Source organism: Salvelinus sp. IW2-2015, linkage group LG25, assembly GCF_002910315.2.
Source record: "Salvelinus sp. IW2-2015 linkage group LG25, ASM291031v2, whole genome shotgun sequence".
NCBI classification, from domain to species: Eukaryota; Metazoa; Chordata; class Actinopteri; order Salmoniformes; family Salmonidae; genus Salvelinus; species Salvelinus sp. IW2-2015.
The window spans coordinates 10,930,467-10,951,233 of record NC_036865.1 but is presented as its reverse complement, the minus strand read 5'-3'; the positions used below and the strand labels follow the sequence as shown (position 1 = coordinate 10,951,233).

The 20,767-nt window shown below is 43.7% G+C and overlaps 1 long non-coding RNA gene across 1 annotated transcript in view; it reads left to right on the top strand.

The window, feature by feature from the left end:
• LOC139023004 (uncharacterized) overlaps nt 1-20,185 on the top strand; it is a 49,916-nt gene extending 29,731 nt beyond the window's left edge. The window contains exon 3 of the long non-coding RNA XR_011474069.1: nt 20,125-20,185. This is a non-coding gene — a long non-coding RNA (uncharacterized lncRNA). The remainder of the gene's footprint in view (nt 1-20,124) is intronic.
• The last annotated feature ends 582 nt before the right edge of the window (nt 20,186-20,767 follow it).

Genomic DNA, 20,767 nt, shown 5'->3' with positions numbered 1-20,767 from the left:
AGTTATAATGACACATTCCCTCAGATATCAGAGGGCATTGTCAGTTGTTGTGAATAGAGGTTATCTGGCTCTGTATCTCTGGTACCTGGCGGCCCTTATCAAGGGGTCAGAGGTCATCCCTGCTGCTGTGTCCCCTGGGGCTGTGAGAGAGGGGAGATGATGACACCAATCCGTCACAATGACTTCCCCAGCTGTGAAATGAGAGAGCCTGTGCACCGAAAGCAGGGAGGAGGGGAGGAGGGTGAGAGAGGGGTGAGAAGGGCGACCTAACAGAGGCTTGCCAGTCGTTGGGAGAAAAAGGCCCCCGTCCAGACAGTTGGTTTGCTCATCTATCCATTAAACAGCCATTTGATGTCCCGAAGATAAACAAGGATATTTACAGTGCTGGAGACCTGTGACGAGCCAGCATCGGTGGTCCATCTTTACAGAACAGCTCCCCGGGTTGTTGTCTGGCAGATGTGTGTTTAAAATGTTTGTATTAGCAGTGTGTGTGTGTGTGTGTGTGTGTGTGTGTGTGTGTGTGTGCCTGCGAGACAAAAGGAGAGTTGGTGTTCTCGGTCATGGTGTGTCTTCAGATCTGAGGGTTAGTGTACATGTCACATACGCTGTGTACATTAGTGTCCCACAACTGCTGTGACCCGAGTCTGCCCTTTTGACCTCACGAGGCTCTGTTCCACTGTACTTTAAACTGGCCACTCTCCCACACACCACGTTCACAGTAATGAATAAAATGGTAGCTAACTGCTTAATTGTTAGAAGTCCCTTTTAATCAGAGTGATAAAGACGTTTCTGGAGGTTTGAATCTCTTCTCTCTTCTCAGATGGAGACCTTCTAATTGCCTAAAAGGAATCTGTGACCAGGGGAATAAAAGCAACAACGTTYCTTCAAAGCATACTCAGTCATAGCCTTTTAAATGTATTTTTGAGAGCGGAAGTCTTTGTTGCTGTTACATAATGAACCAAGGCAGATATTGTTCTGAATATAAACTATACTAAAATTCTTCAAAGACCTGTTTTGCTTGTTTAAGGTCCACCTTGGGCCTCCTCTCTCTTTGTGGGATTTTTTCTGACACGGAAGTGCCAGCGTGATGGCTAGCTAGTTGATATGGTCGGTGGTTTCCCCCTCCATGTTTTGGTGCCAAGAGCTGGGCCTCACAGTGAAATGTAAAACACCCTCCGGATAAAGCACCCCCTCTGCTCTCCCAGGCACAGACCCACCAAACCTGATATCATAATTTACTGTAGTTCACTACATCCCCCAGCTCAGAGCCAGGCCAGGGGGGCAGACAGGCTTTCACAGCCAGGTCGAGGTGGTGATGGTGGGGACGGGGGCTGTGGGGTAGGGGGGCAAGTAGTGTTCTCAGCCTGTCAAGGCCCTTCATAGTAATCCAGGATTAGATCCCCCGCTGTGTGTGTGTGTGTGTGTGTGTGTGTGTGTGGAGGTTTTGTTTGTGTGGGTTGCATCCCCCCCTGTTTACCCGTCATCAATATCAGCTCGACAGGGAACTTATGTTAGAGTCTAATCCACTGGGGGGTTGGTCGAAGAGGGGAGATGCGTTTCGCTCCCCCATGGTAACAGTGGCCATCTAGAATACAGCCAACAATGTATGGGTCATTCAATTACCGAAGATGCTTAGATGGTAGAGACATGCCAAAGACAGACATACTGTGTTAAGTTTTGTGTTAGAAATTGTGAACTATCCATAAATTATAGAAAGGAAAGGCTGTGGATCTGACTTTTCTGGACCCCTCTTCCCGACAGCTAAAGGTCCCGAAGCTTCTGTGCATGTGTGGGATTCTCTACTTTACYCACATTCTCTGCTCTACTTGTAGAGAACAGGCTACTCTGGCAAATTATGTTTGTTTAATAAAGTTTGAACAAAGCTGAATCAATGTCTGCAAGGTCACATAATGATAGTATTCTACATAACAGAACCGAATATAATAGCATAGTATAACGTTACTGTAAGACAAAAAATACCACCTATTTTCTTATTCGATTTTAGGGTGATTGTGCAAATGGTCAAATTGTTTAGTCATGTGGCCAAAACTCAACAGTGTGCGCCACTATGCAAAATACAGTTGAAGTCGGAAGTTTACATACACTCAGGTTGGAGTCATTAAAATTAGTTTATCAAGCACTCCACAAATTTCTGGTTAACAAACTATAGTTTTGGCAAGTCGGTTAGGACATCTACTTTGTGCATGACACAAATCAAATCAAATCTAATTTTATTTATATATATCTAAGATTATTTCACTTATAATTCACTGTATCACAATTCCAGTGTGTCAGAAGTTTACATACATTAAGTTGACTGTGCCTTTGAACAGCTTGGAAAATTCCAGAAAATTATGTCATGGCTTTAGAAGCTTCTGATAGGCTTTAGGCTTTGACATAATTTGAGTCAATTGGAGGTGTACCTGTGGATYTATTTCAAGGCCTACCTTCAAACTCAGTGTATCTGCTTGACATCATGGGAAAATCAAAAGAAATCAGCCAAGACCTCAGAAAAAAATTGTAGACTTCTACAAGTCTGGTTCATCCTTAGGAACAATTTCCAAATGCCTGAAGGTACCATGTTCAGCTGTACAAACAATAGTACGCACGTATAAACACCATGGGACCACGCAGCTGTCATACCGCTCAGGAAGGAGACGCGTTCTGTGTCCTAGAGATGAACGTACTTTGGTGTGAAATGTGCAAATCAATCCCAGAACAACAGCAAAGGACCTTGTGACGATGCTGGAGGAAACGGGTACAAAATATCTATATCCACAGTAAAACAAGTCATATATCGACGTAACCTGAAAGGCCGCTCAGCAAGGAAGAAGCCACTGCTCCAAAACCGCCATAAAAAGCCAGACTACAATTTGCAACTGCACATGCGGACAAAGATCGTACTTTTTGGAGAAATGTCCTKWGGTCTGATGAAACAAAAATAGAACTGTTTGGCCATAATGACCATCGTTATGTTTGGAGGAAAAAGGGGGAGGCTTGCAAGCCAAAGAACACCATCCCAACCGTGAAGCACGGGGGTGGCAGCATCATGTTGTGGGGATGCTTTGCTGCAGGAGGGACTGGTGCACTTCAAAAATAGATGGCATCATGAGGATGGAAAATAATGTGAATAGTTTGAAGCAACATCTCAAGACATCAGACAGGAAGTTAAAGCTTGGTCGCAAATGGGTCTTCCAAATGGACAATGACCCCAAGCATACTTCCAAAGTATGGCAAAATGGCGTAAGGACAACAAAGTCAAGGTATTGGAGTGGCCATCACAAAGCCCTGACCTCAATCCTATAGAAAATTTGTGGACAGAACTGAAAAAGCGTGTGCYAGCAAGGATGCCTACAAACCTGACTCAGTTACACCAGCTCTATTAGGAGGTGTGGGAAGCTTGTGAAAGGCTACCTGAAACGTTTGACCCAAGTTCAACAATTTAAAGGGAATGCTACCAAATACTAATTGAGTGTATGTAAACTTCTGACCCACTGGGAATGGGATGAAAGAAATAAAAGCTGAAATAAATCATTCTCTACTTTTATTCTGACATTTCACATTCTTAAAATAAAGGTGTGATCCTAACTGACCTAAGACAGAGAATTTTCACTAGGATTAAATGTCAGGAATTGTGAAAAACGGAGTTGAAATMTATTTGGCTAGGGTGTATGTAAACTTCCGACTTCAACTGTATGTGCTTCAATTGAAACTACACACAGGCAGGCTATGCTACAATTTGTTAACACCGTCTACTTTAAAATTTGCTCGCTGTACATATTCAAAACAACACTGTAGGCTACTTCGAAACAACACTGTAGACTACTTCAAAACAACAACATCTCTACGAGTAGAGCAGAGACGTGTGTAAAGTAGAGAATCCCGCACATGCGCAGAAGCTTCGGGACCTTTAGCTGTCGGGATGAGGGGTCCAGAAAAGTTGGATCTGCAGCCTCGGCTAGTCCTGGATAGACTATTTTAGCTCGTTTTGACGGCAAGGAAATATAGCCAATTTTCAGTGTGGCCTTGAAGACCAAATGCGGCCCTCAGGAATGAGCCATGTGGGATATTTCATCAGAGAACACTGGACGCAGCATTTGTCCTAGGAAGCCTGGGTAATATGCAGCCTGTCGGAAATGTTTGGCTGTGGGTCATGGGTGTCCATGCCTCCGATATGGAATGGACTCAGGAGATGCAAACACCTGTGTTCGGCAACAGGTTGAATCTCCCTGGCCCAGCGTGTGATGTGTGTCAGTTCTGACCTAGTTACCAAAGTTTGTTTCCTTTTGTGAAACAGGCCTACACTACCACCATAATATTGACTGTATAAGAGAGAACTTCAAAAGGCTAGTTATTTCAGTAGGCTTGGGTACAACCTCAGTGAATTGGAAGCTTAAAGATAGGCCTCTTTATCAGTATTTGCCGTCACGCTTGAGCCTCCTGTGATTACTGGTGCGTGGTGACATGGATATCCCAGATTATGAGGGCTAACAGAGAGCTGTGTTGGACACCACTGTGTAGCCATGGMGGACTGGTCTCACTCCAGCGAGCCAAAATGGATTCCATGACTCCCTAGCTTGCAGCACCATATCTATGTGGTTGTAGTTTGTAGTGGAGGTGGGCACTGCAGTAGTGATGGGGGAGTTTGGTCAGGGGTTCTGCTTGGCTAATCTGAGATGCAGGGCTGAAGAATGGCAGMCGTTGCGCAGGGGAACCCGTTTTGTTCTGGGGATAATAATCAAACAGCAGATGGTTTMGGGGGCCAATGTGGTCACTAGCACCAGCAATATCAGAGAAAGGCCCACTTCTATATCCTGGAGCTTCCTTTGTCCGGAAATGTCCAGATTTGAATTATCACCCTAAGGAATCCGGTGCAATTCGGTATTGTTTTATTAGTCCATTTCTGGCCTGGGGTCCATATTTCATGTTTTGAAGTCTATAATTCCTGGTGCATGACCAGAGATCACCCCAATGTCATATACCCCCACTCCTTTCACATTGGGAGGTTTTACATTAAAAGGCCTTATTTTACACAGTCATGGATGATGACTGTGGCCAGATGAATGGTAGCCATGGATACSCCAGACAATCGTCATAATTGGATCTGGTGAAGTAGYGAGAAGTAGTTGGAGACTGATTGGACAGGCTTGATGTGCATGTGAATGATGTAATACTTCTATAACATGTCTCGAACGTGGGAAGGCTGTTTTTGAGCGTAATCAAACACCCATGCATTTTGATGTTAAGCAGAGAATTAAATCATCCTCATTGTCCTCATAATATACAATAGGTAATATTGTTGAAAAAACTCAACATCTAGCATCTAGATGTTCTCAGCGCAATTCATTTTCTGACTGATCAATTCAGAATTCCCTGAGCTTTTCTTCCTCTTTTCAGAAAGCCTGAGGCTGTACCTACCTGAAGTCTTCTCCTTTGGCCTGTGAGTGGAGCCTGTTGAGCCCCTAGAGTAGAGCGTAAGATGGAGGCTGGACATGTTTTCTCTGAAGAGCTGACTTCCCCGTGTTTTGGAATGCCCCGGAGCAAGTGTTCCTTATGGGAGTTCTCTGAAATGAGACATGCCTAATTTCTGCTGTGGACTGTGAGAGAGTCCACATGCTCCAGTTAAATGGGATATGGAGACAAACAAGGCCTGTTCCCTGTTTATTGATGTTGTATAATGTGTTTTGAGTGTGCGTGTGTACATGGAGGGGGTCACTACGCCACAGAGGTTTATTATGCTGTGTGTAACGTGACGGGTCTCTTCAGACTGTCATGTATGTTCTTTACGCAGCTATTCAAACCTATTAGTTAGACAGTGTTTTGACATTCATTTCGTATATCCACTTTAGAACATCACAACACGCTTTTGATTGAATCAAAACACAAATCATTTATGCTTTGTGGAGCCGTGAACTTTGTTGTGTGTGTGTGTGTTTAAACAGAGCCATTTCAGTCCCTTTCTCATTCTCTGGCCTTTTTTCCCACTTTGCATGCATCCTACAATGGAATAGGTTCCCAGGTGGAAACAGATCTCGGTCCTGTCTCCCAAAGGGAGGGTGAGCTGGAATCTATGCACCTTGATTGACTCTCCTGGAATGCAAAATCTGATTCAAACCTATCCACCTCTTTGTCCATGTCACCCGTATCCATGGAGAACAACTGCTGTTGGCAGGGCAGGCCCAAAGGCCCATAGCAGTCCTACCTGCCAGTCTGAGACCAGCGCCAGCAGTGTTTTTGAGAGAGACCAGTAGGCAGGTTTAGGGCTTGTTTGGTCTATGGGAGAGATCCAGTCTCAGGGGGACTCTTGGAATAGACCAAGTTTGGGTTTCAGGGGTTCACAGCTGGGGTGGCATGTGRGGGGTATAGGGGGGAGTTGAGTTTTGCAGAGGTTAATGCCTGAGCATTCAGTGGATATGAGAGGCAGATGAAGATCACAGCAGGTCTGTCTTCTGTGTAGCAGCGGAAGACATCTGGAAAMAGAGAGAGAGAGGTGGATGTTTGTATTGACAGAGCAGGTTCTGGGAACTGACTCTGGTCAGTGTTGTCTGTAGTTACGGCCAGACAGGGACAGATGAGACTGACGAGAAATTCAGCTTTTAAAAATKTCTACCGATTTAGAATGAATGGCGCCTCCCCTTTGACATCCCCATGACGATGTGACGCAAATATAMAACAAACCCAGAGATACTCAAAAAGATTCTGCCGTTCTCAGAAATATGAACACGCTACCGTCCCATTTTCATTATGGAGTCCTCAAACTTTTTTAACCTAAAATATTGAATCCAATAATAACCTGATAATACCCCCCCCCCCACCCACCCAAACACACCACKTTCAAGTAGACATGGTCACCAACCATATTACTCACTGAAAAGGTTAAGTTTTATTTGGTGCCACACAGCTTATCTTTATTGTGGTCCTTTACTCCAGTGTGGTTGTACAGGATTTTATTTAGAGATGCAACCCAGAGGGGTGAAGAAAATGTTATCATGTCCCTGGCAACAGTCCTCAACTAAGCAACAGGGATCGGTGCTAATAGCGGTAACACTTTACAAGCAGCATTAGGCATGGTTCATGTTTGATCCTTTTTGTTTTATGAGACAAATCTCAGAACCTCTGTTCCAGCTGAAAGGGGGCGAGGGAGGAGTGAGGAGGGGGGAGATGGGGTTCAGGGGCGTTGTGGTTGAAGGAATGTAAGAATGTCTTGTCAGTCATAACTCCACTCTGCTGGACATACGCTTGTGTTTGCGGCCAAGTCTGTTTTTCCCATTTAGGCTTCCACCTTCTTGAGGACGAAACCTGATGCTTTCGTGTGATTTGGGTTTTCACTTTGTTTGTCTTTGCAGTTGACATGTCATCCTTCATCAGGCCTGTGTTTATTTTGATATTCTGTTTGGGGGGACAGAAATAGACAATTGATTGGGCACAGTCTTGATATTTCTCAGGGGAAGTGCAGTGATATCCTGTGGTCTGAAGTCCTCCATCTTGGTCTGAATGTGCTTGGTCATAATTCGTGGAAATTATATAGCAGCACCAATAAACATTCTTTATGGGAAAGTACAGAGTGACTGACCCGAGCTCCGTAGACAGACAGGACATAATTCTTTATTTCTCAGAAGCCACTCTAGACCACTTTTCTTTGCGCAGTTCTTATTTTCATTCCCTCACAGGTATGTCTCAAACTCAGCATCACTTCACAACGAGATTAATGGAAAACTCCACCCAAAAACTATCTTTTGGTATTTGTTTCATTAGTCCATTGTTGACATAGTCCCAAAATGTTTTGCTTGTCAGCAATCAAGTTTTCAAGATACAGTATGTCACTTTCAAAATACAGAAATCATCCCKGTAAGGATGTATTTTGCATCACATGCTGCTGCGTTTTGCATCATATAATGCAAAATGCATCATATGGGGAGGATTTCTGTATGTCTTGAAAACTTGATTGGGAATATGTCAACAATGGACTAATGAAACAAATAGCAAAACATTGTTTTTGGGTGGAAATTTCCTTTAAGCGATGAAGTTAAGTGTTGCTGCATTGTTTWGAAATGTTCGTAGATTGTTTACAGCCATCACAGCTCAGTGTGTTTGATTCATTTGTTTGGCCACAGGATCCACTGCTTTGACTAATGAGCCCGGTGACAGTTTCAACACATTTCCAACACATGAGCCTCAACTTGTGACATTGCGGTGTCCACGCTAATGACAAACAGCAGACTTAGTGCAATGGACCTTTTCTCAGCTCCTGACATTGTAACATACTGTAGATGTGGCTGCATACCTGTGGTTGGAACACTGGATGCTTTCCTAATTCTAGCTCTTTTCTGACTTTCAGGGTCCTCAGATAGTGAGGCAGGGGACATGAGGGACCATTAGGGAGGGAGAGAGACGGGGCAGTTTGTAGACAGGGTATTATTTCAGAGTATCTGAAGGCCAAGTTTTGCAGCCKTTTTTCTGTGAGGCAAAATAGGCCCGGCAGGAGCTTAGATAGAATCCCAAGCTCATCTTACTGTTCTCCGAGCTGCAGGAACACTTCAAGGACTCGGTGCACATTGGTGTCCAACTGGTAATAACTCTAGCAGCGGGGCTGGATACATTCTGGTGTACATGGAGATTACCCCAGGCACTGGCAGTTAGCTTTATTACCTCTGACAGTCTTTACTGCTCAAATATCAAACACATAGAGATACAAATCTTTTAAGACATGGTCAAATATTTTTGCTCGTACACTGTTTTTCCTTTCTAGATTTGTAGGCCTACAATTCGGGGTTGTTCCTCTTATAATCAAACTCAGGCCGTGTTTTGGTCCCTTTAAGCAGGTAAGATTTGGTTTGTTTATACCACTGCTGGCTCTGTTTTTCTAATTATCCAACAGCCAATACTCATTTAAAGCCCCTTTTAACACTCTGCTCGGTGTGTAGTGTAAAGCTGGCCAAATGCCAACCCTTCGGCACACATGGTAAAGACATTGAGTTCTTCCCCATTTATTTCAGCAATGCAACCAATGTCTGCTCTCGGAGCTTCTGTTTTAATAACTTCAAGCACGGCAACCCCTCCCCCCCCCCRTCTTTCTCTTGTAACCCTATAGGAAGAGGCATTGGCTCCTAAAATCCACATTGCACCTCATTTTTGCTCTTGGCAGCAGAGTCGTTGGTTATGAATTGAAGTGGGGATTGAGCCTCCAACCCGGTGGTCCTAGGAGAGTTCTGATGTCTGTGCTATGTCACATTACCAGTGTGTGTTAGCTGGGTGAATGCATGTGTCTAACTCTGCACTGAAAGATGAGAGAAGTCGTTATGGAAGTGGAACCTCAGGGAACCTAACAAGCTTGTTTTGGTTGTTTAAGAGCTGGAGAGATTATGAATAAGACTAATTGTCATGTAGAAGTCAAGCTGTGATTTGGACCAAATTATGATTTATGTCAGCAGCACACTGAGATATATGGCGCACTGATGTCATATATAATATGCTAACTGCAGCAACCCTTGGTGGTCACAGCCAAGAAAAGGTTCTTAGCAGTAAATCCATAATGTCAGCTTGAAAAAAAGGATTATAAGAGTAAACAACCAAACTGGAAGGTCTTACATATTCATAACTCTTGAAACACTAGAATTGTATGCATAACACCAATTTGCAGACATGACAAAATATTCCATAGATATGTCTTGGCGACCTGTTGATATGGTTTATGGACCTTACCCTGTTTGTTTTCGTAGGTCTGTATTTACAGGGGTCAACTGTTGATTCATTCATCAGATTTTGAAAAACAATAACACACGCCTAGATCATGTCGCAGATCCATCTCTCAGCAAAGCCGGCAGTGGATATGCATATACATTAGCCCTGAAAGGATGAATGGAGGAATGCTAGCTTGCATAATGCATTTACTGTTGGAAGCATAAAACATTCCAAAGTGCTCAAATGTTTTGTCCCCCGTTGTAGAGATGTTGTTTTAACCTGACCCACGTTGCCATTTTTCTTGGGTAAATAATGTGTTCGTGGGTCAAGAAGTGCTGGGGTTTCCTCTCATTGACGCCTCCTGCCTGTGTGGACAAGGGGAAGAGCATGGCGCCTTGTTGCCGCTAGCTACGTACTGTAGCTAACAGTCGTATGCTCTATGGCCCACCATGCACATGTGCCAGGCCTATTATTAAAAGGCTCCAAATGTAGGTACTAGCATCGAGGTAACCTTTCGGCGGCAAACTATTTGGACAGATTGACGTAAGCTTTCCCGAGGTAATATCAAGACCTAAGCATTTTATTTGGGGAAGTAGTAAATAATCGCAATTGCTCCATCAGACGAGAGGAAATCAAGAGAGCCCTAACACATAGATTCCCTATCATCTATCATGGGCTGTTTGCTCCAGTAATGTTTTGCTAAGCATTGTATTTCGCTGTACAGTACCATACCAAATCCCTCCCAATAAACCCTAGCAAACAGAGCACTGGGTCTGCCCTTAAACCTCTCCACCTCTGACAAAACTAAACTCACCCACTTTGGGCCCCGGTCCAAAAACCACAGGATAATGTCCAAATAACTCCTGATGTTTTTAAACATAACATCAGCAAATGAAATGTAGCTGCCACGTGCTCTCCCAGCCARGCATTCAAATCACTCCAATGGGTTGTTTCCTTTGGCCGATAACAAACAGCTTAGGAAGTGCGCAGTGCATGACATATTGGTTTTCATGACAGGCCCGTGGACTTGTGAAGGTTATTTAACAGCTACATTAAGGCCTTCTAGGGTTACAGTGGGAGCATCCTTGAGAAGGCGTTGAGGAGTTCGCTGGTAAAACCTCCTGAAACACAGCACGTATTTGCTCGGTGGACTTTCCCTTTTCCCGCGGTCCCTCCCTGTTTTAAAGTAAGTAATAGCCTCATTTCTTTAGCATCTGCCAGATTATGCAGGTGTTAGTACAATCCTCTCCCTTTTGATCATAGCTTTATTTGTGTGAGCCTGAACTGCAGACCAGTAGCTGTGGTGTTTTAAGAAGGTGAGGTTGCCCTCCATTTCACATTGCTGTCTTTTCAAAGGCCTCCTCTGGCAATGAAGTCAAATTGTTTTTTTCCCCCCCGTGCCACTTTTATGTCCTGTTAATTCATGGCCTTAAGGTCCAACAACAGCTCAGTCTGTACAAAAGAAAATCATGTCAGCTTGAATGAAACTTCAGTGCAATTTGAATGCAAACCCGCTATTAAGTCAATGAAAGAGGAGACAGGGTGAACCCTCATTAAAACCAATGCTCAGTTGCAAAAGCCTGATGGTGTATTTCCAATGATTATGTGAATTAGCAAGTCAGGGAATTGTAACCTTGTATCCTGCAGCACTGCTGTTTAATCTAATTGTCTAATGACATAGTTTATGCTTTAAATGTATGTTTCAAATGCTCTGGGTACAGTGTTAGTTACAGTGTGGCAGCCAGTGGGGAGTTGTACTGCCACTGACTAGAGTGGTATACTACGAAGCAAGCTAGATCTACTCAGGCCTTTATAAAGCTAGCCAGCTTCAGTTAGCTTCACATTCCAGGTCAGGCTTCATCCATACTACGGTGATGGATATTGCTCGTCCTCTTGCTGCCAACTCTAGCAGGCTTGCATTGTCGCACATGGCTAATTGAATGGCACCCTCTTAATTGAGACAATGCTGGAACATCAATCCATGGGCGAGTCAGTGCCACGTTTTCGTTTGTGGTGAATGAAAGAAAGATTATCTTGCAAATTCAGAAGGCAATGGTGTGAAATAGGCTTTTAGAAGTGCCATTGTTAATGCCGTCTTTGGTGTGCTTATCACACTCCTATTGCACRTTCTGTGGAACAGCTTGTTGCGTTGTGGCCAGACATACAGTAGAATCAATAAAAGGGTTTGGAACCTCTTATCCTGGCAATTTGACTGTTAAACTCATGTGTATACTAACAATGGCTGCCAGTCTTGACTTGAATGGGAACTGCCATCTATGGATTATGTTTCTACTATGGTTGGTTGCGTGACGCTACAGAAGGTAGTGCGTATGGCCCACTACATCACTGGGGCCGAGCTCCCTGCCATCCAGGACCTCTATACCAGGCGGTGTCAGAGGAAGGTTTTAAAAATGATCAAAGACTCCAGCCACCCAAGTCATAGACTCTTAATTAAATATTTAATAAATCATATTGCTCAAATTAAGGAGATTAAGAATGTTGACATTCTTTGCATGAGGGAGGGTATCTGATTACTTTGGTCCCCAACTCGTGGTTTAGAAACTTCTTTCAGGATAAAATGTATTAGCCTACTCCAGAGCAGGTTAGTTCTGAAGGATTCGTTGCCATATAAKTGTGCCTGGCTAAAAAGTGAGCTACTTTCGTGGTACCGTGAACTCAGTTGACCAAAGTTACCTCGCTAACTCCTCAAACCTGATTTGTAGGATTGGACTCAGAACAAGGTTTATAGTACAGAGGCTCATGATAGGCAATAAAAGCTCTGTTTTGAATTTACCCTATAAAAAGGTTACAACCTAAATTAACTTAAAATGTTCAGCAAATAACTTTCAAACAGAGCTACCTGCMCTCTCAGGCCTCACTCTCATGCGAAACCAGCAGCTGATAAGTGTGGTGGCTGATCGAGTAGCAAGCCACACCCTTAATGAGCCTTTTGAAGTTAGCTGTGCCTGTGTTCTCATGCCAGTGGGTGCATACCAGGCTGACTAAATGGCTTGTGGTGCTGGTGCCCCTCACGGCGCCACACTTCCTTCTCATGAGGAAGGCTCGCAGATGACCCATCCCAAGGCTTCAAGCTGATGGGCGCATTCCAGGCTGACCACATGGCTTGTAGTGGCGCCCCAGTAGTAGGGTAGAGGATTTGTTCTGTGGCAGCCCCAGTGGCACAGGACTTCTTTAGGYCATGAGGGCAGTGATTGTGCAGGCGCTTCTGGTTGACACTGAACAGGCCAGCAGCGAGTCAGTTCCAGCAGGCCACCATGGAAGGAAAGTCTTCTTCTGCAGAGTGAGTCTGATAGAACTTGCGCCACGTCCTTAACGATGTTTTGGTGTGGRCACAACTATTGTAGCAGCGTCAATCATCTTCAGTAAGACCGCATGGGCCTCAGGATCCATGGGATGTGGGCATAATTTTCACTGTTGTCAATCCATTTCACAGCTGCCACACCAGTCATCACGACAGRAAGGGCACAGAGTCAAATGGTGTGTGGTTTCTCCACACCATTCCCACCATTCATACAGACCAGGGAGGTCTTCAGGGACACTAGTAGACTTATTGTGAAAAGGGGGAGATCAAAAGTGCTTTGCTGTTCATCTTCAGCCCACCAATTCTTCTCCTAAGGTAGAAGCGCATGACATCAACAGCCTTGAGTGACCTTTTCATCTTACATGAAGTCCAGAAGGTACCTTGCACCATTTTCTTCCAGCCACTCACACACCCCTAGGTACAGGCACCATACTTGCAGTTATCTTGTCTTTGCCATCTAAACCCCAAAACAACTCACCATGCCTCCAAGGAGCGATGTACCAGAAACACAACCTAGCTCAAAGTCATCCAGTAGGCCTCTGCCAGCATTTTCCACCAAATGTGGAAGCCAGTGGGGAGGTGTGGTGCCACTGACCAGAACTAGGCTAGGTTTCAAATAGAGGGTAAATTCAAAACATAAGCACTTTTACTGCCAAGAATTTTACAACCTAAATGTTCAGCAAACAGAGCTACCCATGCTCTCAGGCCTCTCACTCTCTCTAGTGAGGGAACCAAGCAGCTGATAAGTGTGGTGGCTGATTGAGTAGCCAGCCACACCCTTAATGAGCCTATTGAAGTCAGCTGTGCCTGCATTCGTTTTTCAAGCCAGTGGGTGCGTTCCAGGCTGACTACATGGCTTGTCGTGCTGGTGAGGGCATGGACACTAGTGGCTGCCATTCATAGGAACACCAAAAATAAATACTAATGTACAGCAGCCTACATTTATAGTATCTTTCATCACTAGACATGCAAAACCATTAATATACTYCAAGTACATACAGTACTCACAAGTCAAAAGTGGACGGGAACAGCTATCCGAGGGTGTTCAAATAGATTACATGTGTCAAACTCATTCCACAGAGGGCCGAGTGTCTGCGGGTTTTCGCTCCTCCCTTGTACTTGATTGATGYATTAAGGTCACTAATTAGTAAAGAACTCCCCTCACTTGGTTGTCTAGGTCTTAATTGGAAGGATAAACCAAAAACCCACAAACACTAGGCCCTCCATYGAATGAGTTTGACACCCCTGAACAGATCCTGCTCTTGGAATTTATCCAGAACCTGTAATTGGAACTAGATTCCACTGGAGCCACAAMTCATTTGTTGCTGTTTCAAGTCCATGATTTAAATAGAGGAAAATATGGCGGTTGTAGAAACAAAGGCAGATTTATGCACCTCTCCATTAAACCACTCACTTCAATGGAGTGGAGGAAGCCTMTCTGCCCAGTCTGGAGGGCTGTTCAACTTTTAAATGTATTGCTCTCCCTCCCAAGAGCAATTTGGGAGAATAATGGTAAAGTCAGATTAATGGTGGCTTTTCTGGCACAAACACAATGGCGTCTTTGTGGTGATCTGCTTTAAGAGGCACTGTGTAATTATTTAATCTCAGGCTTAGTGACGTTCTCTGGTCCAACAGTTGTTTGGGAAAATATTTCAGTCTCAACCAAGCCATTCGGCATAGGTGCGCTCCCATTTTCTCTCTTTCAGACATTCCAGGAATGGTGATGGACTGAATCAAGCTGTTTTATTTGTGTGCAGAAAGTAACAAAGCTACCCATGCTCTGATCAAGGGGTTTTCAAACTTTTCAAACTTGCAACCAGGGACTCCCATCATATGTTAGTAAACAAATGAGGTCACGTCTTGTCAGCAGGTGAATAATAATTGCAAAGAGAAGTAATCAACATTTTAAAATCAATAGATTTGTTAGACAGTTTCATTATTTTGACCTCTACATTTAATTGGACAATTATGTGTAAACATAGTATATTAGCTAGAAAGGTATCTTGGCGGTGTAGAGACATTCTTTGCTGTAAAGCTCATTTCCAGCAATTCTACACAGTTTGGCATGGAGCTGAGAGACAATTTTGCAGTTTTAAAGCTAATTTATTGAAATTCTATACATTTTGCCATGGCTATTGTTGTGTTCCTCTGCTCAAACACAAAATAAATGGTAATGTGTCCTGAATGCCCTTTTTATGCTTGATTCTACCTGACTGTCTAGCTTTTATTTGATTGTTACTTCTCAACGATGGTATTATTTAACGTATATATATATTTATAGTTCAATATCTTTTCTGCATGCTTTCTATCTGGTCGTTTAAGTTGACACTGAAACTGTTTTTCCATCCACTTAGATGGCCAGTGGTAATTTAGACAGGCCTACTGTGATTGGTGTTACCCTGCTTTGATAACCAACAACAGAAAGTCATTCTTATTACAATGGTAATTTACTTCACAGCATTTGAAGATTTTCTCATGGTCTGATATTGCAGTGCTTATACATGTATCTATCAATCTGGTCACTTCTCTCTGCACATTGCCTCTGAAGCCAGTACAGTATGTAAACCATTGAAGGAGGCAGTGGAGGGGGTGGGGCATTTAAATGGGGTACACCATTTGGTTCCCCCACTCCCCCMTAGCTTATTGACTCTTTATCTAAAGTTATTTTCCAATGACTTCCATGTTCCATGGTAACTAATGGAACCATTCCACCATGCATCTACACCCACCTCTTCGCCATGAACAAGCTTATACACTAAATGCCACATAGAAAATGTGTCTGGATGTGTATGTTTGTGTTCCATTGAAATGTGTACACAATATTCTGCTTTTGTTGGACGGCCAAAGCAATATCACTCGTGGGGTTTAAAAGTAATTTCTCAGTAGTAGTATAGAGCATCTTTTCATGAACATTGGCCTCCCCTCTTTTCACTGTGACATTTTCTCATAACATGACGTCAGCGAAGCATGAGCCAAAAAAATCGCTAGCGCCTTTAAAACTATGAGCCGTGTTTAACGAGACAACAAACCTACAAGGGCTCCTTGTGAACGGGTCTGTGAACTGTCACCTTTGGATACACTGAGAGGATGGCGGGACCTCTGTCTGTATTGGATCTCTCTGCTTAACATTGGCTCCCTCTGGCTTGCTGTCTACTGTTCTAGACATGCTGTCTTTTCACAAGGACTCTCTCCCCAGGACCAGCTGAAATGAGCAGAGGAAGGGATGTGTGATGAACTGTTGATTTGTCTAAACGTGATATTTTTGTGGAGCGCTGGGAACCTGATAGGGCCGTTGTTAGCGTTTATTGGTTCCCTGTGGATGGCAGGAAGGCAGAGGTGCAGAGGTGCAGGGAGAGGCCAATCCCATTCTTTAAAAGAAGTCAACTAATCTCCCTCGCCTTTTGGACCAGCCGCATATCCATATTTTTATTTGGAAGCCGAGAAAGTTTATATATATATGACAAGGTTATATATAACCATAGTGAAGAAGCATGAATTTTGCAGAATGATTTTTCCAGATTTCAATAAGAGGTGGAGGTTTTTCTCTCAATGACAGAGGTGCAAAAGTTCAGTCCCTTTTTATTCTTCAACAGTTACAAACCCCTGAGTAAATCCTGTCCTCTGTTTGCATAATTGTAACTGAAAAAGTGTAAAAGTAAATTTGCAGAGAGCAAAATCAATTGACTGTTACTGCAAACTATTAGTTTCCCCTCAAAAATCAGGAAATGTGAATGTTTCGTGGCTTGAGCATTATGCGATTTATGATAGCCCCTTCGGTGTGTGGTAGAGCAAGTTCTGTTGATAATGAAATTTGACCCTTTTTCTGCCTAAAATAGCATCGTTAAATTATCACCTGGCTGTGGCAGACACCCTGTTGTACTTTTGGCTATTGAAAGCAGTGCCCCCTACTGGTCCCTCCGACACCACTTCCAGCATCAACCTGTCCTGGATGATCTTTAATAAAAGTGCCGACCAACCGTACCCAACCCTGCTTTAAGATGCAACAGGATGAGAGCAGCGTGTTCTATTTCAGCATTAGCACTGCCACGCTCCATTCAATAGCATGGCTCCAGACTTTCCACTTTTTCGAATGCTGTAAGGTTCTCACCCTAAAAATGTCCAATGAGACTGACCCCTTGGTATTGGCTATATCTTACATAAGGCTAAAACACACAGTGTCCTTACACTGTAGCCTATTCCATATCACCCAGTGGTTTCTCCTGTCTGGTCTAGTGTATTGGAAACTTTCTACTACCCTTACAGTACATTTCACATTTGTGCCGGCCACTTGTTTACAAGGGCAATTGGAGAAGCAGGGAATCCAGGAGATTGGCTCAGGAAGAGGGGGTTGGGAGGGTATTTTCAGCACCGGAATTCCGTGGGTTATTCCTGGATATATATCGCAGGACACGGATCGTCTCAAGATGGTAACCCACCTGCCCATAGGCCTCTGATCCAGTGTACTCAACCGACACGAAAGGTCATGTGAATTTAGCCTCAAGCTAGGGATATGACAGCCTTTTTGAAGTTTTGAGTTATTGTGGATGGATATGAAAATGTCCCCCACCCCTAAAAAAAAGTATGTGTTTTGGTTATTAGTTTTGTAGGAGGAGGTGACGCTGAAACTCTCATTGTGCAGAGAGAACAAGCTTTGTGTCTGTCGTGGAGTTGAAGACAGACATAACTATCACTCAAACCAAAGCTCATTGTCGCCTGGCGGTCGGTGCTGTTTAAGATGAGGGAGGACATTTATTATTTCATTTGCATGGCCTTTTTTCTATTACAGCATATTGGATGGCTGTCATTCACATTCCATTCAAACAGTTCAACGTAACAGCGATAGGTTAAGGCTACTACATGATATTCAAATTTTCCCTATACTCATCATGAGGTTGCTACAACCTAGCCTATGAATGAAAGTTTACAATGTAGGTCGAGACAGACAGTGACACATTCAATTCCGCCTTGCACACTTTTGCCTGCATCTAGCTGATCTAGGATGTAATCATCATTCCAACAGTTGCAAACAAGAGTTTATATTGGACAAATTCAGGTATGTTTATCCCTTTTTCGTTCCATTTGCTTCCATTTAAGAAACGTTTTTCAACAGAATTGGTGGAATGAATACACCCCTGATTACACGTAAACACAGTTCACTTTCATAGCAGCCGCGCTGTATTCCTTCTCGCATCTGTGCACTCTCCTCCTCTCACCTTTTCCCTTCGCGTGTGGACTTTAATGCATAATACATCCACTTTATTTGAGCAGGCTAAAAACACTTTCCAYGCCGAATCATATCATAACCGCTACACACAGCCTACATRGTCGTCAATATATACACTAAAGTAACGTCATAGTCAACATAGTTAATAGAATTAACWCGTTAGTAAACCCGCAACAATCATGCAGTAACGTTACAGTYTACAGTCAGTAAGGAGTGACAATAAATTAGTAAAACCAAAAGCTTACCGTGACTTGGAAGTGTTCCAGTGTTGTGTCTGATAGCCAGTAGCCAGCTAGCTAACTAGCTAACATAGCATCATAGCCAGCTAGCTAACATAGCATCCCTCTGTTTGAGCAGGGTGTTTGAGTAGGCTAAACTAGCTAGCTGCATTTGCTAGCTAAGTAAGTGAAACTGAAAGTGAACAAAAAGGACAATCTCTCTATCTCTCTTGCTTCTCCTTCATTTTGGAAGAAATTAATTTGCTCAAAACTGTTGTCTTTCTCTCTTTTTGAATGAACTACTCACCACATTTTATGTGCTACGGTGCTAGCTAGCTGTAGCTTATGCTTTCAGTACTAGATTCCTTCTGTGATTCGGATGGACATCATTTCAGTTAATTCCGCAAGAGATCTGATAGGTTGGAGGACGTCCTCCGGAAGTTGTCTTAGTTACTGTGTAAGGGGGTGGGAACCATAAGCCTCCTAGGTTTTTTATTGAAGTCAATGTATGCAGAGGAGAACGGAAGCTAGCTGTCCTCCGGCTGCACCATGGTGCTACCCTACAGAGTACTGTAGACCTTCATTGCAAAAAGTGTGTTTTAATCAATTATTTGGTGCCATTTGAATATATTTAGTATAGTTTTATCTAAAAAGGCTAACTTTTTAAATGTTTTACTATTCTTATTTTTATGAAAGTCACTGAGGAGGATGGGCCTCCCATTCCTCCTCCGAGGAGCCTCCACTGCTCAGTGTTGGGTAGATGCTTGCCCTCTGAACTATGTATTATAAGTGGTGAGGGACGGGGACACGCCCAAGAGATTGCATGTAAACATGCAACATTAGACATCCATTTCCTTACATAAGCAGGACAACAGGTGTCAGTGGTAGTTTGACAGCATTTAGCTCGACTGAAGAGAAGCTTGGTGCTTGGCTTGCTCGATATCATTTCATCGAAACAACTTCCTCTTTTATGTGTGTGTCTGTCTCTCTGTGTTGCATGTGTCGCCTTTGGCCCGTAGCGTGTAAAGCTTTGACCTCAGCACCCCTGCATTGTATTACTGGAGTTGTGTGGGCACCATCACATGGGCTATATTTGCAGTGCCATGCCTTTGTACCAATGTTGTCTATAGATGTCCCAGACCTGGCCAACGGGATGTGATGGTGAGCCCAGAATGCTGCTTTAATCAGAGTCCATGCTTGCTTCCCCATGCTTACGTGCAGATGGTTTAGGCTTTTGCGTCTGGGGCTGCTCACCCCCACAATAATTATCGGAGCACCCCAAAATGTTTGCTCCGCCCATCAGTGACTCCGCCTTTGCTGGATGGTCGTGCTTTGGCGAGCATCCCGTCTCTTAGCGTTGTGCATGAGCTTGCAACGCAATGCTTAATTTCTGGCTTTTTWAATTGAATTATTCCTTTTTTTGGCTGCATGTTGAAGACTGGCCAGCACTTCCACACACAGTTCAGCACAGTTTCTGTAGTTTCTAGTTTCATAAGCTGCCACTATCCCTTTCCAGGACATTCAGAGCTGCATATACACAGTCAGTACAGATCTAGAATGACTGTGCAATATGTGAAGATGTTGGCTTGGTATGAGTAGGCCCAGCCTGGGTAAAGGGATATTGCTTTAGTGGGTATGGAGTGTAACCGGTGACTAACTGCCGGTTGTTTCTCAACCAGGGCGTCCTGGGTCGAGGGGAAAGAGAGGTCGCAATGGGGATCCAGGTAGGTTTACAGTACTGTACCTGCCCTCCACTGTCCATTAGACACCTATAGGCCTGTAACACAAAACAGGTGAAGAAACATCATAAACACACTAAATTCAATGAAATCAGCATTCTCCTCTCACATGTTTACGCTGACAATGACCTTATTTGAGAAAGCAATATAATAAGTGTGTGTATGTGTTTTCTGAGGAATATATTGTGGCGAGGATATTGGTGAATGTTCCACCAGATTGAGTTTAGTGTGAAAGCAAAACGTGTCAGCCAGGAACGCGATCACCGCCCATTCTGGTGTAACCAAACATCTCCTGTGGGTCTTACCCACTCAGGTTTGAAATTCCTTGCACCTAGGTTTACTATAGCCGAGGGTAGCGTCCAAAATAGTCAGCAGAAGTTGAGAAAGAATCCTCCTCAAATACTAGAAAAAAAGCCTCACAAAAAACAGGAAAGGATAATGCAGCCCCCAAAGGGAAAGTTTTGTCACCCCTGACCAGATCATCTGTTATTTCTGGATGTTATTGCTCATGTCAGACTGATCTCAGGCCTGTAGGAGAGGCCAGACAGTCTGCACTCCCTCTGTCCGTTTGGAGAGTCATTTG